Genomic DNA, 23,572 nt, shown 5'->3' with positions numbered 1-23,572 from the left:
CTGTTGTTAATGTTGTTGCTTTCAGCGATCTGATAAGAATGTTAAAATCAACCGTATATTTACAGAACAAAGTGGAAATATGCTATTTCGCTACAACAACGGATTAAGTCTGTGTTTCAGTGACTGCTTCTTTTTAAATGCTATCTCTCTAGATAGATAGATAAATAAATAAATAAAATTATCCATGCCATTGAGAATGTTCTGTTATTAATTATTATAACGAGAAAACTCTTGTTACAATTGTCGTTGTTTTTGCTGTTGTATTCATTCATCTTCTCCGAATCAGATATTTGCATGAAATAATGCACCTTTCCAGGTTTTGCATGCATCTCTCCTTCAGAAAGGGATTAATTGGCAATTGCATTATGCGCACCCATTGAAGAGTTGACTGTTTGTTAACTGCTCTCCCCGGAGTGGAGCCGGGAGCCCACATTACCTATGTTAAACGGCCTTGTGTCACATCTTGCTTACGTGGGAAACGTGTAGATATTGCGTTGGTATCATTTTGACAACCTAGGGATTGCTTTGCTGCTAATTAAATCCTTGTGGATCTCGGCTATTTTTATACTCAATATTGTATGCTACGTTTTGCTGCAAACAATTAAATCTATATAAATCGAGGTGCGCTTCGCAACCACTACGACAAACCATGGGTTGACTTTAAAGTACCAGGCTCTTTGTCGATATGAGGTTGGTTCAGATATTACGGTACTCTTGCATAATTTGACCCGGATCCTCGTGATTTCCCGTCAAGTTCGGATCGGGCGAGACCGGCAATCATCGGCGTGCGCCGAGCGTTGTTCAAATGTTGAAACTCTAATCCGACTTTAGTTTGTAACTGTAAGCAGACGACAATCGAATTGGAAGAAAGTAACTACTGCAAATAATGACAGCCATGGGAATAAATCTGTGCATGCTTGAAAAACACATGGAAACGCTGATGCAGACAATTTCCTTTTGTCGGGAAAAGAATACCATTGGGGTACTGGTCGCGATTTGAGTTCCCTGCCGAACACCATAAAAAAACACTGACTTCTCCCTCATGAGCAAAAGGACATGTTTTAGTTGCCATAGTAACTAAACGATCATGAGTTTTTATCGACTTTTTTTTTACTATTTATGAATATTGAAATAAAAGAAATTACTACACATTAATAATATCTCACTTTTATCGCCTTTGTTTTTTATCACTTTTATCGACTTTTTCTTTTTTTTTTTTTTTAAATATCATTTTCTTTTTAAATGACGGCGTTTTTACTGTTTATGAGAAGGTACTTGTGCATTTAACGAAGGTACTTGTTTTAAGAAGGTACTTGTGCATTTAACGAACCAGACGTAACTCAGCATTTGCTCGGCTTTGTCCGGCGCATGACGTCAACAGCCGGATAAAACCGAGCGTTGGCGATAAAATAAAAACAACGCTACAACAAAATAACTGTACAATGAAATTGTAAAATGTAGAAACAAAAAAAATAAATAAATAAAAAGCAAAAACCTACCGTTCATTTATGTTTTTTTTTTTTTTAATTATTGCTTGGAATTGTTTTCTGTTTTCAAAATAAATACATATAAGACAAGTTTTTTTTTTTGTTAACTTTTTTTTTTTGTCTGAACTGTTTTTTTTTTATTTTTCAATTTTTAACGTAAAAAAGGGGGGGGCAGGAACAAGGATTATTTGTACATTTTTTTCGCCAGAAACAAGGATTTGTAGAAAAGTTTGATAGAAAAGTAACTTATCTTGCCTTTGATAATATTTGTTATATAATTTGTTTTTTGACAACTTTTTACTGTACAGTAATACAAACCCCTTTTTATTTATTAGTGGAAGGTGGGTTTCGGCCTTCCTATTTGGTACAATGACCAAGAAACCCTCCTTTTCGGCGGGGTCGTATCCACCGAAGACCCAGACCGGTGTCACAAGTCTGCCGGCGGTTAAAAACGGACTCGTCGATTTCTACCGTTATGGCCTGGGCCTCCAATCTGCCGGGGATTCCTAAGAAAATAGTCCCTGCCTGCATATATCACGCAGGAAATTTTCCAATCCACGATTGTGTGGCGAGAACGTAACCCACATTCGCGATGGAGATTTTTTGTAGAACGCCCATAAGTATATTATTTTTATGATACACGCGATGGTTAGTCGGGATTTTGAGAAGGTCCCAATCCTAATGGAGGGCCATCATCGACGACATGTTACACTTCTACACCTCCAACCGTAACCGTCGGAAAGGCTTGTTCTCTTTGCAAGTACACAACCCTGGCCAAAATGTAAATAAACACCTTTTCTCTTCTGCCAACAATTTCCATTGCTGGCAAAAGTTTAGTGCAGCCACTGCAGCCTCTGGGGTCTGGAGCTGGTCCGCAAGGTTTGTAATATTCATTATTATTTCGTCAGTTATCTTTTTAAAACAATTTTTTTTTTAACTCTTCAAATAAGCGTTTCTTGAGTTGTGACACTCTTCCAATTGATAGCGAAATTCTCGTCTGCTTAATCGGCAACGCTCGGTTATATCCGGCTGTTGACGTCATGCGTCGGACAAAGCCGAGCAAATGCTGAGTTACGTCTGGTTCGTTAAATGCACAAGTACCTAAAACAAAAATAATTACTAAACATTTATTAATAAAAAAATGGGTGCTAGTGCACTTATGATCCGCGCTATTATTTTAAATCGTATTTCTAAGTTTAATTAACGTTTAATGGTTTTATTCAATTGTAAGGTTAAAGTAGAGAATAGGTACAAAACACCCTCCCCATATTAAGAATGGCTTTTTAAATAATAACGTTATTTCAGCACGGATCAATAAGTGCACTAGCACCCATTTTTTTATCAATAAATGTTTAGTAATTATTTTTCTTTTAATATTCATAAACAGTAAAAACGTCGTCATTTAAAAAGAAAATGCTATTTAAAAAGAAAAGAAAAAGTCGATAAAAGTGACACATAAACAGTAAAAAAAGTCGATAAAAGTGATTAAAAACAAAGGCGATAAAAGTGAGATATTATTAATAAATGTGTAGTAATTTCTTTTATTTCAATATTCATAAACAGTAAAACTTATAAAAAGTCGATAAAAATTCATGATCGTTTAGTAACTATGGTAACTAAAACATGTCCTTTGCTCATGCGTAGGGAGAAGTCAGTGTTTTTTTATGGTGTTCGACAGGGAACTCAAATCGCGACCAGTACCGAAATTGGTTTCTCAAAGAATGAGATGCAACAGATGTTTACTAAAAAAAAAAAAAAAAAAAAAAAAGAAAGAAATTGCGTAAAGGATGTCTTCTCCACTGCCAGTGTACCATTGTACCAACCAGTGGTCAGTGTAGACAGTGGGTGTCATTGCGCACAGGATCGTTTTTTGCACGTTCCAATTCCAACAGTGAAAATAATCTATTTATGGGTCTTCGAAATGGCGACACTAAAAAATATTGGTAAAACTATACAAACACCGTGACAGCGAATTAACCCTACCCCTAACCCTAACCCTAAACCTAACCCTAACCCTAATCCTAACCCTAACCCTAACGCTGTCACGGTGTTTGTATAATAATACCAAAATATTAAGAGAGAATGCCACGTACACGGATTGGAAGAACTTTCTGAGGGAAATTTGTCAAGAGTATTACTAATCCGCGGCAGATAGGAGTCCCAGGGGCACACTGTAGAAATTGACGAATCCTTATTCAACCGAAGAAAACATAACGTTGGGAGAATCCTAGGAGGGTTTTTTGGTCACCGTGCCAAATCGAAACGCCGAAACCCAATAATAACAAAAATATATATATTTTGCCGGGTACAACAGTCGTTTCCGACTAAAATAAAATTCAATATTTTTGATAAAAAACAATAATACTAATAATTAAACAAAAAATTGTACTTACACCTAACGGGTGAACAACCTTTTTTTTTTTTTTTTGCAGATGAATTAAAAACAACAACAAAAAAACTTGTTGCTGATAAATATTATGCAAAAAAAAAAAAAAAGAAATGAAACAAAAAATAGTACTTACACCTAACAATTATACCGGTAATCAACCTTTTTTTGCAGATAAATTTAAAAAAACAAAGACTTCTTGTTGATAGTTATAAAAAAAAGATACAATAAATTAAATAAACATATTTGTTTTTTTAAAAGTAGGTTTCTTGTTTATTATTTGAAAATTTTAAGGGTTTTTTTTTTCCATTTTGTTTTGCTTTTTTTCCTTAGCCTGCGTCTGTTTACACCGCTCGGTTGTCACCGATGATTGCCGGTCTCGCCCGATCCGGGCTTGACGGGAAATCACGAGGATCCGGGTCAAATTATGCAAGAGTACCGATATTACTTAGGAGGTGTATTCTCCCAAGCATTAACTCCTCCTTTGCGAGTGGTGGTTAGTTTATTGCCGATCACCTGAAGTCACCACACTTTTGACAAATGGTAGCTATTTTTGTACCTGATTGGGATGTAATTGGGAAAAGTTTGTCTTTTTTCTCTTTCTTTTTTTTCCAACTTTTTGGCCTTGTACCACATTTTGATTATACAGGAATCAGTAAACTTAATACAATCATGTTCAAATCCAAGGCTGGATGTACATCTGTTGTAGAAAGCAGTATAATTCTCCATAATGGGGAAATAAGGGTTCATCGCATCGGTAATCCTACAAAGAAGTATGCGAACACATGCCTCTCTACAGTGCGCGCGCGCACGCGCGCGCGCACATACACACACATACACACTCGTGCGCAAATAAACGAACCTTTATTCATTTCAATTTCCCGCGCATTTTACACAAAAATAAGTTCTTCGAGCAACGGCTCAATTTCAAATACGCCCACACACTTTTCTCACACCAACAAAAGTAAAATGAACATATTTCTGGCGGACGTAGTTAGCGAAAGTATCATGTGACACAAGCGACCAATGAGAAAATTCAGAATATTGTCTTTCCAAAGACAAAAATATCAGCAGTAGCAATCTTGTTTTTGGAGCCGGTCCAAAATGTATAAAAAGGCATCAAACAGTATTCTAAAGGTCTTTCAGTCTTCTTCCTTTCTACTCGCTTCGACGACACACGAGAACATGCCTCTCATCATCTGCACGCTGCTGAAGCCGTCAACATCATGATTACACACGCCACGCGGACACTCAAAAATCACTGATGCACATACGCATCCATTCCGCACATTTTCTAATTCATAATAACGAATTACTTTCCTCGTGGGACTTTTAAGTAAGGCGAACTTTGCCAGATAAAGCACAAACTTTAAAATAATCTCATTATTTTCACCCAGGACTTTAACCTTCTAAACTCCTTGATTCCACGAAGGACTTTCATCTAACATTCTAATCATAATGACTCCGAAAAAACATTCACCGATCAGACCTTTGCTTATTCACCTTGTTGTTTTTGTTAAAAAAATAAATGCGGTGCATTTTAAACGAGAAGAAAGTGTCTATTTGTTTCATTCTTTTTTTTTTTATTATTTTGTTTGGGGCAAAGAGATTTAATTTTACTTAAACTTCTGCACCCCTACAACAGACATTTTGTTTTCCCTTTTAGTTGTCACCCACTTTAATATATTTACACTGATGTATATTTTTATAATCTGAAAATCTTAAAAAAAAAAAAAAAACATATGCGAACAGGATTTTAGGATGGAGACTACATCACATGCGCGTGCGTTTCGGCTGGGCAATCATATTTAAACGATCTCCCTTTCTCATTATAATGTTTCGTAGTAGGACTTATATTTAAATTCTTATTTACTTGCTACTCCACTAGGATAAAATCAGACACAAGGTTTTTTGGGGTTTTTTTTTTTTTTTTGCGTTTTTAATTTTTTTAAAATGTATTTTTTTATGTGGGAGATCCAACTCTCCAGAAAGGAACATTCCGGATGGGATAAAAATTAAAACTATCTCAGTCAAGAAAAGCTTCTCGTCTTCTGAACAAGGACAAAACAGATACTACACTTTGAATTATTTATTTGCAAAAAAAAATATATATTTCATAATTTAAATTGTTAACAAATTAGGCACAAGACAAAAGTATGGAAAAAATGGATGGCGTTATCCTTTGTTTATTCGATACTTATGCATCATTTTGAACCAGACGTAACTCAGCGTTCGGTTCGACTTTTCCCGGCACACGACATCAACAGCTCAGGTGTAGCTGCTGTCTGACATGGCGATCAAAGTGTAGTATATGACCTTCACCTTCACCGAGGTGCACGATTTATATGATCTTCACCGAGGTGCGCGACTTGACACACAAAAAAAAAAAATGCCTCTTAATCACCTGCTAACGCACGCGTCACTGTAACGTCCAATACCACTATCTCAATCCCTTCTCTTGCGCATGCGCCTGTAGATTCTTGACAACCTCGAGGCTTCCGCTTATAAAAACCCAAGTTTTTGTTGTCGCGCATGCCTATACAAGGCACAAACACGAGGGCGTTTGTTGTGTTGGTAAGTACTACACTCCCCCCTGATCTGATGATCACATAGAGTGCACTCCGGGGGTGGCCTCTTAGTTCGTTGGCTTCTGCGAAGGGTGGTATTTACACTCTCGGATTCAGGTTCTGGTTCTGGTTCTGGGTGTGGTTCTGATTCTGGTTCTGATCCTGCCTGATCAGACGAACTACAACTACCACTCTCTTGCTCGGTGACCTCATTTATCAGCAGCTCATCATCTGATGATTCATCGCTCTCTGTAGTTGTGGGATGTACTTCACTAGCTGGGCGAAGATCGCGCACATGGCGTGGGGTTCCATCAACAAGGACCGACTGCTGGCTGACCACTCCAGATATTCGTCCTCGCTTGAACTTGGTGGTGCACCGGTTTCCAGGGGGTCTAACCCAAACTGGATCCCCTACCTTGTATTTGTTATGACTCTCCTCGTCGATTGGTTGGACAGTGTCAATGCCCTTTATCCTAACACGGTATTTGTGTATGGCATTGGCCGGTGCTGTTGTTAGTGTCTTCCCATCCTTTGGTGTGATGTTATACCAATACGTGGCCTCCGTAATGGTGCATTGCTTTCTGGCAGCAATTCTCTTGATGCTGCGATGGCTCCTCTCAGCAATGCCATTCCCTGATGGCACATGAGCACATCGCAGTCGTAGTCGGACACCCCACTCATTCAACAACTGCCGAACTTGGTGGCTACAAAAAGCAGCATCGTTGTCCGTCAATATCTCTTCCGGCGCACCTCGCTCAGAAAAGATAGATGACAGTTGGCGGACAACATTCGCTGAATCCTGCCTGGTCATTTGCCGCCACACCGCAAAACGAGTGGGTCCACAGTCGATAAGGGTTAGAAAGGGCTTACCACTGTAATGGGTAATATCCATCGCTAATCGTTGCCGCACATGCTCAACTTCCAATCGCCCCTTCTGCCATTGCTCAGGTGCAGGATCGATAGACTGGCATGCCTCACAGTGCTTGATGATCTGCCTGACATCCGCCCTTGTCACTGCTGGGTCCACATGCCTCGCAAAATACAAAGTTCTTTTGATACCTGGATGTCCACTCTGCACATGAATTCTTTGTATTTGGCATGAGCTAATCGCGCCAACTGCGCAAGATCGAGCAGCGAACTCCACGCCTGTCTTCACAGCTTCATACCATTTGTGAGGCACACGGGTTAGTTGGTCTGCACAATTACAGGGTAAATATCCAGATACGCTACTACAGAACACCGACCACTCTAATTTGTTTTTTTATAAGTAATTGAGATCGCTGACAACGAATCTGATAGTCAGACTTGGGGCAAATTTACCGTTTGCATGGTATTTACCCATTTTCTTAAAATTATTTATTGGACAAAAAAACAAACTTTTGCCAACATTTATTTATCTGGAAAAAAAAAAAAATGCTTAAAAATTATTAGACACACACACACCACACCACACACACACACACACACACAAACTTTTCTTCACACAGTCAATGAAAATTAAAAATTACCACAGGTTTTTGCTTTTTTTTTCTGTTGATGTGCATACATGTAAAATTTTACTATTTTCTTTATGTAGCGTTGTTATGATTTCATCAGCAATGCTCGGCATTATCCGGTTGTCCACGTCATGCTCCGGAGAAAGCCAAGCGAACACTGAGTTACGTCTGATGCAAAGGAGGCATGAGTACCGTTTATTCTATTTGTCAATCCTAATTTTAGCTAAAATCAGTGCAGTTGCCAAAATACCGCATTTACTCTAGGGCTACCCTACTTAAAATATCTGTAAGTGTTAACACACTAGGTGTATAAGAATTTTTGTAGGAATTTTTGACACCCCTAACACGAAACTGCGAATAAAATATAAAAAACTCGTAATTTCTCTTTTAAAAGTGGGTTGTTTATTTTCTTTATGGATTATACTTCAAAATAAACTATTAAAGTTGTTTTAAAAGTAAGTTTTTATTTTTTAAAAAACAGTAATGAAATTAATTGAATTTTACGTGCTCAGTATTTTTCAATTTTTAAACTTTAAAAATCTATCAAAATTTTTCTATCGATTCAATTCTTACGGTATTTTCTGGGTCAATGTGAAATTCGCCCCCCCCCCCACTTTCAAATATCTATTAAAAAGTAAATAATTAATTTACTCACCAAAGTTTTATATATCACAAATTGAAGATAAAAGATCAATAAATGATATATTCAAATTTAAAACAAAAAAAGTAGTGTTTTCTAGAAATTTACCTGTAAAGTCCGAAGTTTAAAACCTTTTTTAAAAAAAAAACACGTTGTTTTTTTGTTTTTTTTTTAATGAAACCTTGGTCCTTGCTTCTTTAATTGAAAAAAAAATTGAATTAGATTTTTCGAGGAGTTATAAGCTTGGAAAGACGGGGTGGAATTATTCAATATTTTTCAGGAAATTTCTGACACACCTATTAATACTCACACACATATTATGAGGCTGCCTGGCATTGTCTATTTGTAAACTATGCGTAAATATGATATTTTGATTAATGCATATTTCGTATTTATTATCATACCAGCATGGATACCCGGCGTTGCGGATGTGTTTGGAGGTGTATTTTGAGCAAAAAAAAAACAACAACAAAAAAACAAAAACAAATTAAAAAGTGGTAGTAGGAAGGCAGGCTCGAACCCGTACCGCAAAGGAGGAAAAGAACGGAGGACAAAAACCCGGGCGTCTTTGCTGTTACGACCACCGCCAAACCGGAAGTGACATAGATTTTAATTAAGGTTAGACAATCGAAAGGAGAGGATGACTTTCGAAAATATCGGCGAAAAAAGCGATCCCCTCGCCATGTAGAAAAGTGCCCAGTTAAAGGTGAAGATATTGATGTTTTTAGCCAATTTTTCGATATTTGTCGTCTGAAAGGTCGAACTTCAAAACGATACTGATCTTGTAAAAGTCCGTCACCTCTGTCGAAAGTTTTAGGCAGACATGCAAACATACATACATACATACATTTATATATTGGTGACTCAAATTTTTGACCCAAACCGATTAAAAAGCTTGCCCTATCTCTGAATACCCTTTATGTAAAATTTCAAATGTTTAGACCAGAAATTTTCTGAGTAATTTGGTAGAGATCGAAGCGGTCAAATTTTTTAAAACTATGACCCCTTAGCATTTATTGTTTTGAGCTCAAATGAAGTTATTAAGTTAGATCCATGTCTAAGGAACCTATATCTAAAATTTCAAGTGTTTAGACCCAAACTTGGAGGAATTTGGTAGAGTTCTCAAAGGTCAAATCGTTGAACTTTGATCCTTTAACAGCCAAATTTCTGGCTGAAAACCGACTAGAAAGATTTTCTCGAATCTGAATACCCTGTATATCAAATTTCGAATCTGTAGACTGAAAATTGACAAAGTTATTGTGTAGGGAAATGTACACAGACAGACACTTTCACTTTTATAGATATATAGGTAATATTGGACCCAATATATAGTAACGATTTTAAAAGTTTAAAAAAATGACTCGTGTGCCACCACCGAGAATCGAAAGCAAAATGTTTAATTTACAGTTTACTTTTTCCTTTAACGTTAATGCCTGAGCCATGAAGACATGTTTGCTGCTAGGCTAGAAATTAAAACATGAACTAATAGCTATTACGTTATGCATGCATATTCATAATGCTGTCGTCTGATCTTCACCTAGCAAATTCTATTGCACCGATTTTGCCCAGCTAAAACCTAAATATTATGTTTTGCATGGGTTCGAATACCCTATATATCAAATTTCATGACTGTAGACAAAAATCTGATAAAGAAGTTTGGTAGGAAAATTTTTTTAAACCAATATATATACGCATATATAAATATATATAGAAAGAGGTTTGTGTTTACTATAACCTTTTTATGCAAATATTACGCAAGTATAAATCATGTAGAATATCTGCATGAATATAATTACACGTAAAAGTTAATGATCATCACATAAGGAAACCGAAAACAACTAATAGGGAATTAATTAAAATAAATGTTTAAAAAACATATGCAAACTGACTGGATATTTTGCAGATAAATGCAATTCCATGATCTATAAATAGCAAAATTGTATTTTCTTTTTAAATAAATAGAAAAAGAGGGGTTTTAATATGAATATCAATACAATATATATATATATATATATATATATATATATATATATATATATATATATATATATATATATATATATAATTTTTTTGTGTGTGTATTGTCATTGTTGTGGCGTTAGCATTTGAATAATTGACGAGGAAGATACAATAGCAGTTAATTAAATATGTATTAAGGAAAATACATGAAAGAGGTAATTGAGCTATATCTTGGCTCACTGTTGGACTAGTAGTGACACGGCAATACTCTCCATGTGTCCATCTCTTACTGAGTAAACCGGTCCTTGTTACCTGGAAGTGATGTCATGGATCAAAGTGACATCATAGAATAGTTCATTATTCCAGGCAGTAGGGGTGCGCTCCCAACCCTCCCTGGCCAAGCTTTTTGTTCGTAAAAGCTGTTAGTACTTATTTAGGATCGATTATTAGGTGATTAGTGACCTTTCTTTTCGAACTGAACATTGTTGTTCAGGTGTTGTTTCAGGAGGTTCGAGATCAAATGTCTCGGAAATAGTGTCAATCGGTTCTTCCTTCAACGGTGGTGTATCGCTGGTGTCATCTGTGTGACAGCTTCTTAATTGGTTTTGATGACGTTTATAGGTATGTTTTAGTCCTTGCATGATATTTACTATATCATCGAGTCTTTTACTGATTCTACTCTCATCCTAGAATGAGGTATTATTTTCGTCACTTTTAAAGAAAATTCTCTCCTGGCATGAAACGTTACTGGGCATGCAAGTGGTTACTTGTGGTCTTGTCTGTTTTGGTAAGAGTTTGTCAAAAACGATCTCACCTTCCATACAAACATAATTTCTGCCGGTGTGTTAGGATTATGTGTAATCCTATACACATGTAGGAATAGGACAGGTCGATTTGCAACTTTTTTCAGAAAATCAACATGGCACTGGTGCTGATAGTTGGGATTTGATGTGATAAGAACATATACCAAAAATTAGATTCCCATCTTGAACAGAAAATTGAGCATTTAATTTTAAAAATCGTGTAGAAAAATGCTGAAAAATCCTTCATTTTCATAGCATTTTTCACAACACTGACTTTGAAATTTCACTATTTTTTATAACAAATTCAATTAAAATTGATATATTTATATGAAATATATTGAAAGAAAATAAATACAGGAATTATAATTTTAATTATGAATCACAACTAGCAAAATATCTCAACTTTTACTGCATTGATTAAACAAAAATTGTAAAAAAAGCTAATTAGCAACTAAGTCTTTTAAATTTCACAATTCAAAAAGATATGTGGAGATGTATTACACAATATAACAACTTGATACAAGTTACAGAACCATGTATTTTAATTTTTTTATTAGAGGCAATAATATAAACTTATAATAGAACTAATTTGTTCTTTATAATTTTCTTTTGAGGAAAATGAAGGTCTAATTTGCTGGCACGATGACTTTGTAATACCGTGTCTATGTCTTGCTTCCTGCCCATATACAACTTTTTGAGAAAAATCTATCAAATTTGACGAATGTGTGGCTGCAAAATTGATAGCAGTAATCTTTTTCATTTTTTTTTTTTTTTAGTTGTTTACTATTTCTGGAAAAAAAACACACACAAAAAAAGCAAAACACTTATTTTTTATATTTTTGCGATGTAATATGAATAAAACTAACTATTGTTTGAGTAAATTAAGAAAACTAATAAAATTTAATGGATAAATATTTATTTACTTAAGGGATAAAATTCTTTGAATGCCCTCTTCTCTCATATCCAATTCATCTGAGTTTATCATCGATATTATATTTTCCAGAAGTAGTTCCAAAGCACTATATTTTGAACAGTTTAAAACAGTAATTTGGATTTCAGTTAACTGTTTTGTTCTCTGAATCATATTAAAATATACTGTTGTTGGTTAAAAAAATATTGTCGATTTTTATCTCAAACAAACTAACTGCATACACTTGGATGATAAATTTGACCAAAATGTTTAATTTATCATAGTGTTTGAGGATAGACAACTCTAGTCCATAAACACATTAATCTTGTGGTTTATGTTAGCCATCTTCCTTGATTCAAGAGCCCATTTTTCTAAGTTAACTTCTCTACAAGAAATGCCAACAGCGTACTCAAAAAGTAGCCTCTGGTCTTCACACTTAAATTATTTGTTTCTTCTGCTGTCAGATAATGAGGATCGGGAGGGACACTAATTTTTTAGAATTCTACTTAAGGCAAATCTTGATAATTACTGATACAAAGTTTCCCCAAAGGACCAGTAAATATTAGGCTTTTTGTTGTTCCATCAATTAATTTAAAAATTGCTGTAAATGGCAATTCTTCTAGTGAAACCTGAAAATTGAAAAATTTGGATGTTTAATAATAGAGCCAAATTACATAATTAATACCAATACATTATTTTATTTTCCACAAAAAAGGAACATAATTGCAAGTGAATCTATAGAATTAATTTTACCTCCTTGTTAGGAGGTCAAGTGCAGTTTATGTGCCTTGTTTGACAATTTTCTGTCTTGCACTTTACTGCAAAGTCATCACATCTCAAGACAGAAAGTTTACAACTACAAGCAGATATATCAAACAGTCTGTCTAGCTGTTTCCTTCATTCGCAGATAAATTCATCTTCTCTTTTAATTTCAAGTAAGGATACTGGAAGCTCTCTAATTGTGTTGCCTGTCATTGTTTTTATTTCATCAATACGAAGAGTAGCAATGATAGGATCCTCAAAAGATTCCCTTTCCATAGACAGGTTTAGATAGGCTATTGGCCAAGTTTCAGAAAAATCTAATAGCTGGATCAAACGCTATGGGGAAAAAAGGTGTAATTTTGGGCCATTTTAGGGCATTTTAAAAATCTTTTTTGAGCCTCTGGGGACGGCGAATCCGAGTGTAAATGGATAACGGTGCAGTTTTAGACCTTTACACATGCATATTTGAGTTGACCACCATGAAAAACCACTATATAGTCAGATATTTTGTTGAGAAATATGAAAACAGAGCCACAAAAAGAGGCGTTTTTAGCACTGAAAGTACCCGGGGACACGAACCAGAATTTTGCCACGGTCACCCATACTGGATTTATATTTAAAACAATGGGCTCCACATTTTGGCCAAGTTTAAAAAAAATCTAATCGATTGATCAAAAGTTATGGGGCAAAATGTGTCATTTTGGGCCATTTTGGGGCATTTTTGACCTCTTTTGAGTCCCTGGGGGCGCAACGGGAAGTTTTGTAAAAATGTTTTTTTTTTACTGTGCACATCTATTTAATGAAATACAATTTGTGGCAAAATTTCAGGAAAAACTAATAGAAGGTTATCTAGCAATAGTCCGGAATAATGGACGCACAGAAGCATGGACGCCACTGAAAACATACTTTCCTCTCCGATAAATTGGGGGACCAAAAATTACCAAAAACGTCTGATTTACAGTTGTTTCACTTTTTTTTCAGAGACTAAGATAGTTTACTTACGATTTCGTCCAACTTTTTCCGTATTTAAGTCAGAATTTGCTTGCATGTTTTTTTTTTTCTTTTCTTTAAGTGGTGTAAGCTGTTTCGAATAGTTGCTGACAAATTATTTTGGTGTAAAATTCCAATTTTCTTGCTGCCGTTTGGCAGTTGTTTTTTGGGTTTCTCTGTAAATCTGAATCTTCGTTCGTCAGTGTTGTGGTGTTAGCATTTGAATAATTGACGAGGAAGACACAGTAACAGTTAAATAAATATGTATTAACGAAAATACATGAAAGAGGTAATTGAGCTATATCTTGGTTCACTGTTGGACTAGTAGTGATGACTATACTCTCTGCATGTGTGTCTCTGACTTACCAAACGAGTCCTTGTTGCCCGGAAGTGACGTTATGGACGGAAATGACGTCATGAAATAATTCATTATTCCAGGCAGTAGGGGTGCAGCTCCAACAGATATTTATATTAAAAACCCTTTTTCTATTTATTTATGTGTTTATTTGCTTCCCCACAAAAGAAAATTAGACACAAGGTCGTTTTTAATGTGGGATTAAACCAGCTCCCCGAAAACAAGGGTAAAAAGGAGGAACTCTGGTAGTATCCAAAAAAATAGTAATTGTTTCAGTATGAAGGGTTTCCCCTACATTGACCAAGGACCAATTAACTTATGTGCAACATCTGCAGAACAGATACTACACTTTAATCCCGGCCCGAAGGCCAGGAACAACAGTAAAAAGGCAACCCTCTTTTCTATTAGTATTTATTTGCTTTCCCACCAAAGCAAAATGTGACACAGGGTCGTTATTAATGTGGGGTTGAACCAGCTCCCCGAAAAAAAGGGAACCAAAAGTGATAATGTCCTAGTATAGAGGGTTTCCCCTCCATTGACTGGTACAAATTACCTTAAGTGCAGCATCTGCAGAACAGATACTACACTTTGAGGTATTTATTTGCTCCCCCACTGAGCAAATTAGGCACAAGGCCGATTTTTAAAGTGAGGAGTGAAGGGGAAATGGGGACCAACTCCCCGGGGAGTAGGGAAACTGGATAGTGACAATTGGTATGAAGGGTTGCCCCTTCATTGACCAAGGTCTTATATGTGGGGTCGCCCCCACATATGGTCTTTGCTTGCAGTATCTGCCGGAACAGATACTACACTTTGAGATATTAAATCCTTTATTCATGTTAAAAATACATTGAAAATCAACAATGAACAAAAAACTTAGGCACATGGCCAACTCAAAAGGGGGGGATTGTGGGTGTCGTTGGTCATACTTGTCACTCCAGAACTAAACAAAATCCCCAGCTAGTATCTTTCACCAAAATACCACATTCACCCTTTCATACTGGGGGACATCCTACTTAACTCCCAATTTTTAAAATATTTTTTATTGACGTGTAAAAACAAAAAAAAGATAACAATAAAAATGATACAATAATTCATTCGTGTCGAGGGCGGGGGGAAAAAAAAAAAAATAAAAGAAAGAGGGGGGATTAGTAGGACCCTCCCAACCCCGTCTAGTTGATAGACTGCCCGTTCCACTAGGTTTGTAAAAGGAACCTGGCTTCTGCGGGTCAGTCTCTACCGGCGGAGTTCGCAGCAATCGAAGAAAGCATGATCAGTCGTTTCTACGGCCGTTGTCCCACAACGGGGACAATCAGGCGACTCCAAAAACCCAGAACTGCATTGTACGTTGTTGAGTGGAAGTGCATTTCGGGCCAATCGCCAGGTAAGAGAGAACTCCGAATTGTTCAAATGACTCGAACCTGGTGCCCAGCTCCACGTGGAGCGGATCTCACTCTGTTGTCAACCCAAACGCACGCATAGCGGGTCGTCAGCAGCCTCCTTCACTAGATCCCTGTGGAGTTCCCTACGGGTAGCAGTCACAAGGTCGCTGGACCTTGGTATTCGTTTTAGCGTGGCTCGGCACTCTTTCATGTAGGCAGATTCTCCCCGCGGCCTGCGACGGCTCTCAATAGAAGGGTCAAGAACGAGGTCGGGGAAGGCGGCAGTAACCACGGGGTGCCACGGTTGGTCATCTTGCATATAGTGGCTCAGGAAGGCCAGCCTCTCAGCGTCTCGATGACACTTCAAGTCCGGCATTCCCAAGCCTCCCTCACACGGACGTTGAATACAGACCTGTCTGCTCACCCAGTGTCTTCCTCTGTCCCAAAGAAGTGAGGACAAGAGTTCGACAAGAGCTGTTAGGTGTTGTGGAGGCAGGGGAAGTACGGCCAGTCGGTAAAGGATGAGAGGAAAGATGTAAGTGGCGCACGCCTCAGCTCTACCCTTTAAGGAAAGTTTCCTAGGAAGCCACGAATTGACTGCAGCCTCCACCTTTGACCGTACCTCCAACCAATTTTTGTCAAGCTGGAGACCCGGTCCAAACCACACGCCGAGGATCCGAACCGGGCCATCTGTCCAGCTGAAGGGCGCTGGGAGGTTGGCGTTGCCACTCCAGGCGCCCAACCGCAGTCCTACCGACTTGCTGCGGTTTATCTGGGTCCCTGTAATTCTTTCATACTGAGCGAGTGCCTCCGACACGATCTCGATGTCTCTGAATCTCGACACAAAGACCGTAACATCATCGGCGAACGCGGATACCTTGGCGGCTGAGCCACCGGGTATTGCAATTCCGCGCCGGGCCGAATTTGTCTCCCCACGTCTCAGCTTGCGGAGCAGGGGCTCCAAAGCCAGGACATAGAGCAGGGGCGACAGCGGACAACCCTGACAAACCGACCGAGAGATAACAAATGGTTTCGAGCGCTTTCCGTTGACTTGCACGACGGCTGTGGGCTGTCGATACATCACGGAGATCCACTTGCAGAAGTCCGGTTTAAAACCGGCGGCCTCTAAGACAGATGCCAAGAAATGATGGTCGACCCTATCGAAAGCTTTGGACTGATCTAAGTTGATCAGTGCGGCTTCCGTGTCATCATCTATCCCTCCCTCTAGGATCGTGCGGATCAGGTGCGAGTTGTTCTGAATCGATCTCCCCTTCACAGCGTAGTTCTGTTCTGATTCAACCAACTCGCCGATAACAACCTGCAGCCGATTCAACAGGACCTTGGCCAAAATCTTCAACTCTGTGTTTAGCAGAGTTATGGGCCTGTAATCGTCTAACTCTTCCCCACCATGCCCGTCACCTTTCCTCATCAATGTGATCACTCCCTTGGTGACTTGCCCTAGGATGGATCCCTGAGCAAACCAATGGTTGAACACATCCGTCAGAAGAGGCAGAAACATGGGTGACAGCCTCAAATACAGTTCGTATGGCAGACCATCGAGTCCTGGCGATCTGTCACAGCTGACCTGCTTCAGCGCAGTAAAAACCTCCCACTCCGTCACCCGGCCCTCGCAACTAGCCGCTCTAGCCGCCTCGACACTTTGATCCCGGCCTAAAGGCCAAGATTTATTTAAAAAGAAAATACAACTTTGTTATATGTAGGTCGTTGAATTGCATTCATCTGCATAAGATTTAGCTAATTTACATATTCTTTTAAACATTCATTTTAATTAATTCCCTATTAGGCTTTTGGTTTCCTTATGGGATGATCATCTTTAGTTAACTTTTATGTATAATTATATTCATGCAGATATTCTAAATGATTTATACTTGTGTAAAAAGTTTATAGTAAACACAAACCTCTTTCTATATATATTTATTTATGTATGCGTATATATATTTGTTTAAAAAAATTTACCTACGAAACTCCTTTGTCAGTTTTTTGTTTACAGACATGAAACTTAATATTCATGTGAAACTTTATATTTGAGTTTTAGCCAGGGAAAATCGGTGCAAAAATGTGAAAATTGAAGAAATGGAATTTATCAGGTGAAGGTCAAATGACAGCATTATAAATATGCATGCATAACATAATAGCTATTGGTACCTGTTTTAATTTTTAGCCTTGCAGCAAACATGTTTTCATAGCTCAGGCACTAATGTCACAGGAAAAGGTAAATCAAAGGTTAAACATTTTGGTTTCAATTCTCGGTGGTGGCGCACGAGTCATTTTTTTAAAACGTTTTAAATCATTACTATATATTGGGTGCAATATAATATAATAATAAATACGAAATCTGCATTAATCAAAATATTATATTTAAGTGTATTTTACGACTGGGCAATGCCGGGCGGCCTGCTAGTTAATAGATAAAGATAACTTGAACACGTGTGTTAATTATAATTGAGAAGCTGTAATGACGTATATTTTATTGATAAATGCACATGCATGTTTGTACATATAACAAATGGACTGACATTCCGGGAATCCGAAACAAAAGAATAGGTGATATCATTACAACCCCCTTTCTCTGAAACAAAGATCATAAAACTAGGTCTGTAAACAAAACAAACATAACAAAGAAACGGAAAGATGCTTGCTGAGAGGTTTTGATTATGTGATTATCATAAGTTCATCTTTGATGGCGGTCGCACCATCCTACCACTATAGGTATGCTTTTGAGGGTCATTTGGCATACTTAGGGCCACATGCACAGGCGGATCCACAGAGGTCACACATTTCTGTGAAGTTGTTTTTGGGAGATCTTGTGACATTTGTGGGTTGGGCGGCACCAGAATACTCCTTATGTGTTGTTGGTTTCTTCACAGCGCATACCTGTTGACATTTTCCAGAAGATAGATGTTACCTGGGATACTATAGTTGCTGGGTCCCAGCTTCCAGCTACAGGGTTTTGTACCCTTACCCTTTAGCCACGTTATAGATATGGTAGATCCTCTTTAAGTGCATGTTGGTCGAAGTACCTCTTTTGGTTTTGCTGATGTTGTTGGATCATGCTATATATCTGATTTTGATCATAGTGATTGTTTCTGATTTTGGTTTTCAGTGGAGATTGAATTCATCTACCCATGAGTAGTTGTGCAGGACTTGGTATGACACTTAAGATTGGAGTGCAGTGCCAGTGTAGCAGTACAGTTTCAGGCATTGTTCCTGATTGTTTTGCTTTCTTGAGAACGGTCTTTATAGTCCTTATCTGACGTTCTATGAAGCCATTTCCTTGTGGTCTCCGAGGTGAATTAGACTCATGATGGAAACTCCATTCTTTGGCGAATTTATGGTAGAAATGACTTGAAAAGTGTAATCTATTATCGCTGATTACCTTTAATGGTTTGCCAAACTCTACAAAGACTTGGTGCATGATGTTCACTATAACACTGCTTGATGAATGAGCAGGTAGGCGTTTGACTATACGATACTTCGAATAATAGTCAGCTACAATTAACCATTGACTTTCATGGAGATCAAACAGGTCTGTGCCAATTACCTCCCATGGCTTTATTGGAATGTCGTGTTGCATAAGGGTCTCTTGCATTTGAGATAGCTGATGCTGTTGACAGATGCTGCATGACTTTGTGAATTGTTCAGTATCTCTTTTTATATTTACCCAGTAAACAATGTTTTGTTGATGTAAGGCTCTTGCTAACATACATGACAGGCGATAGATTGCTATCTGCATCCAGTTGTAGCAGAGCTTCACCTATTCCCCCTATACATGCGCCACGGTGCAGGTAGATTGGACGTTTAGGGTCAAAATAAAAAAGCAGAGACGTTTCAGATAGTCTTTAGTTCTTTCAAAACTTTCTGGTGGTGTGGTTCCCACTGGAAATCAAAGTCCTTGTGTAACAGGTCACACAGCACGGCAGTTTTGAGCTGAAGACCTTGATGAAGCAAGATAGATACGTCATCACACCAAAAATTGTTGTAATTCTGTTTTGTTCTGCCATCTCCTGCAAGTCACATACTTTTGCTGGATCTTGTGTCAATCCAGCATGTGTATACAGATTTCAAAAGAAGGAGATTTTTTGGCGTTAAATCTTGCATTTCTCCAAGTTCAAGGTAAGACCTTCTTCAGTAGTGATCTCCATAAAATATCTTAGCTTTTTGTCAACACATGTATAGTGATATCCTCAGCTATACCACAGGCTCCAGTGCACTTCTGGAGTATCCTGTCCATCTTAAGTTGGTAGATATCCTGACTGACACTCAAACCGAATGGCAATCACTCAAAACAACAGCTTCCAAATGGCATTTGGAAAGTTGTTAGTGGCTGGCTTTCACAGTCGAGCTTTATGGACCAGAATCCAGACTTAGTGTCCAACTTTGAAAAGAATTTTGCTCCTGCAAATCGATGGTTGAACTCTTTAACAGTTGGAATTTGGTGGTGTGGTCATATGAGATTTTTGTTTAGTGCTTGTGGGTCTAGGCAAACTCTTATTGTGTTGTTACATTTAGTAACATAAGTAAGAGAGCTTACCCAGTTTGTAGGTTCTTCAATGCGGTGAATGACTTCTTGTGATTCCATCTTGTCGAGTTTTGCTTGGATTTTTTCATGCATGGTTATTGGTGTCTTTCTTAGTGAATATGTCTGGCATGGTACATTGGCATTGAGAACGAGTTTATGAGTCCTCTGAAATTCACCAATATCCTTGAATCTATGAAGGTAGAGATGCATTAGGTGAGCTACACTGTTGATGGATTGGTGCTGGGCTGAGATAACACAGTTCATTGTCCCTACTCTAAGAGCTACTGATGTTGGCAAGCCCAATCTAGCTGCTCTTGGTACAGCAACCACATAGAATTGGGTATTCAGCCATGAAGAGTTTTTGTATTTGAACCTAATATTTGTGGTGACATAAAAGTTTATTGTCGTGTTGTCGTAGTCTGTTAGTAGGCACTGTATTGAGATGAATGATCCAGGCATTGGGTTTCCAGCTTTGTCTATTCTGGTGGGATACATCTTGTGGAATGGAATGTATTTGCTTGTGCCCATGTATCTATCTTCAGGTTGAAAGTATAAGTTCCTGGGTGGTCCATCAACTTGATGTTTAAATCAACAAATGCTTCATTTCAAGAGGCTTTCATATTTGGTGATTTTCCACTGTTCGTTTCAATGGAGCTAAAGGTGAGGTTTTCCATTGCGGTGTCTATGTCAGCCATGGCTTGGTCGTCATGTTTGACTTTCCTGCCAAACTCCCATTGTAGGTGTCTCAATTGGTTACGACTGTTTGGCCATGGTTTTTCTTGTTGTCTCTTGGTCTTGTGCTTCTTTAAAATACAGACTGTAGCCCAGTGGCCTTTTTTGCCACATGTGTTGCATGTGCCATTCTTGGCAGGGCAGTGTTTTTTGCTAAAAAGGTGGATGCATCAAAAAAGTCTGTCCATGCTTTCTATCACTCCCTTGCCATTGGTATGTAGCACAGTTTATTGTGGTTATCTGTGGTTATCCCTGTAGCTGGTTCGTCTGATGCATTATGTGAACGGGTTTGTTCAATAGTTCCTTTTGTAGTTTTGATATGGGCATGCTGGCAATTAATGCGATAGGCATAAACAGGACCTGCCCCAGAAACGGGCAAGAATCTGTTTCGGCAGCAGGCTGAAAGACAGAAAAAGAAACAAAAAGAGGCTCAAGATGTTGGCTGTTGTCTTTTAAAGCCTCCGGTCATGCATAGATCTCGAGCAGTCTCGTGTGGTATATGCAAATTCGGTGTGCCCGAAACTTTATAAAAGGCGAGTCGCAGGGAGGAGTTGGAGAAGCGTTTAAGACATGCGAATAGAGAACATCGATGTGTATCTCGTGTTGTAAACAACGAACTCTACTCGACTCAACTTGTGACTAGCGAACCTCTGCTTGACGTTTTAGCCAAACAGTTTTGTTACTTTGCGTTAGACAAAGATTTCTGATACAGATTATCTGTGGTTATCCCTGTAGCTGGTGGAGCTGGCTGATATATACTGCTGATGCATCATGTGAATGCGTTTGTTCAATAGTTCCTTTTGTAGTTTGGATATGAGCATGCTGACAATTAATAACCTAACAAGGCATTCATTTACTTTGTCGACAATGAAGTCCCATTTCTTAGCTATAGCAGTCGATATCTGTTAACAAAGATGTCTATTGTTTCAGTTACTATTTTTTATATTTGCCGGGTTCAAGTCTAGAGTTGATTGTCGGTTCAAGCTGCTTCATGAAGACAGAAAATATTATTTGTGGATCTTTGCAGTCGTCATATGTCATCAACCTACTGTTGTATCGGTGTAGGCCTTCTTTGACAGCTTTGAGGAGAATTAGCGGCATGTTGTCTTTATGTTGTATTGCTTTGGCAATGAAGTAAAGCTCCATACATTGTCAAAATAGTTTGAGCGACGCAGCAATGTTTGGCAAACCCCAGTCAAGAGTAGATACTTATATTGCCACTGTGGCCATGATATTTGCCTGTTAGTGGCGATTATTTTGTGAACGTCGTGTGAGTGAGCAAGAATTTGCATAGCACAGGAGGTTAAGAAAATATGAACTGCTGTTTGTACTCACTGTTTTATTTGTGTACTGTGAAGTCATAGGGTTGTTTATTGTATTATCCAGTCATGCTGCCACCATGTCATGGATGTGTATTAATAGATAATCCAAACATGTGTGTTAATTATTATTGAGACGTTGTCATGGTGTATGTTTTATTGATAAAAGTGCATGCATGTTTGTACATATAAAAAACGGATTGACGTTTCGCGAATCCAAAACAAATGAGTAGGCGATTATCATTACAGTCGCCAGCAGCTCTCTGTGTTCAGATATGAAGATGCGTATGCTCAGATGATAATATTTTTTGGCTGTTGTTTCGGCTCCACTCATCACAACAAACAACAATGGTGGAGACTCCCCCCCCCACTTAAGTTATGGCGGTTAATATGTTCGATTTAGATCTTGCTTTTCGACTTCCTTCAATTTAAAGCTTTCATAGTTCAACAGGAACATTTGGTCTTGTTGCCTTGAGACAAAAGGTGAGTAGTTTATTGGATTGTTGACTGCACCTTTTTATTTGGTTCATGGGAACTATCAACTTCTGTCTGATGAGCTGTTGCTCTGCGGTCTGCAAAACTCTTCTTTTTGCAAATCTTTCCTTTGTAGATTCTAAGATTTTTCAGTGTTTTATAATATATTAAATTTAAAAAATCCTTGTAGTATGTTAAATAAAAAAATGCTTGAAATTATTGCATAAAAAAGGTCTTGCAATTTATTAAATAAAAAGACCTTGTAATTTATTAAAATAAAAATGTTCTTCTAATATATTAAATAAAAAAAATTCCAAAACACTTCTCAATAATCATGCTCTGAAGCGTGGTAATCGCCTTTAATATATAGATTTTTAAAAGTGTTATGTTTGTAAGGTTGAAGGACAACAAGACACATGTGTATGAGTTGTGACCAAGTTGGTGACTGTCAGATCATTTATCATAAAGATGTGGTGTCATACAGTGACGTCACTCTGAGTTGCTAGTCAGATACATCTCCCCTTTTTCTTTATATAGTTAATTTGTGTATGTGAGGTGACCAGACCTTTTTTTAAAAGGTCCAGTTTGATGGGTGGTTTTGATAAATATCCAAATTTAGTCATCGTTCCTCTATGAGAGTCGGAAGGTGTTGTAAGGAGGCGGTTTTGTGTAGTTGTAGGGGTTGGAGAAGGGTTTTGCATTTAGTTGACAGCCAGCTTGCTTTCATTTCCTTGTGTTGGTTTGACTATGATGTGCCGGCGATTTCGTCAGAT

The 23,572-nt window shown here is 37.9% G+C and overlaps 1 protein-coding gene across 7 annotated transcripts in view; it reads left to right on the top strand.

Moving 5' to 3' along the window:
• The window catches only part of LOC145293837 (uncharacterized), a 66,959-nt gene that overhangs the window by 11,750 nt on the left and 31,637 nt on the right, over positions 1-23,572 (top strand). The gene's annotated exons all lie outside the window — the stretch shown is intronic.

The sequence above is a fragment of the Euprymna scolopes genome, chromosome 15 (genome assembly GCF_053919585.1).
Source record: "Euprymna scolopes isolate OS-2025 chromosome 15, ASM5391958v1, whole genome shotgun sequence".
In the NCBI taxonomy this organism is placed as follows: domain Eukaryota; kingdom Metazoa; phylum Mollusca; class Cephalopoda; order Sepiida; family Sepiolidae; genus Euprymna; species Euprymna scolopes.
This window is presented reverse-complemented; position numbering and strand designations above follow the sequence as displayed.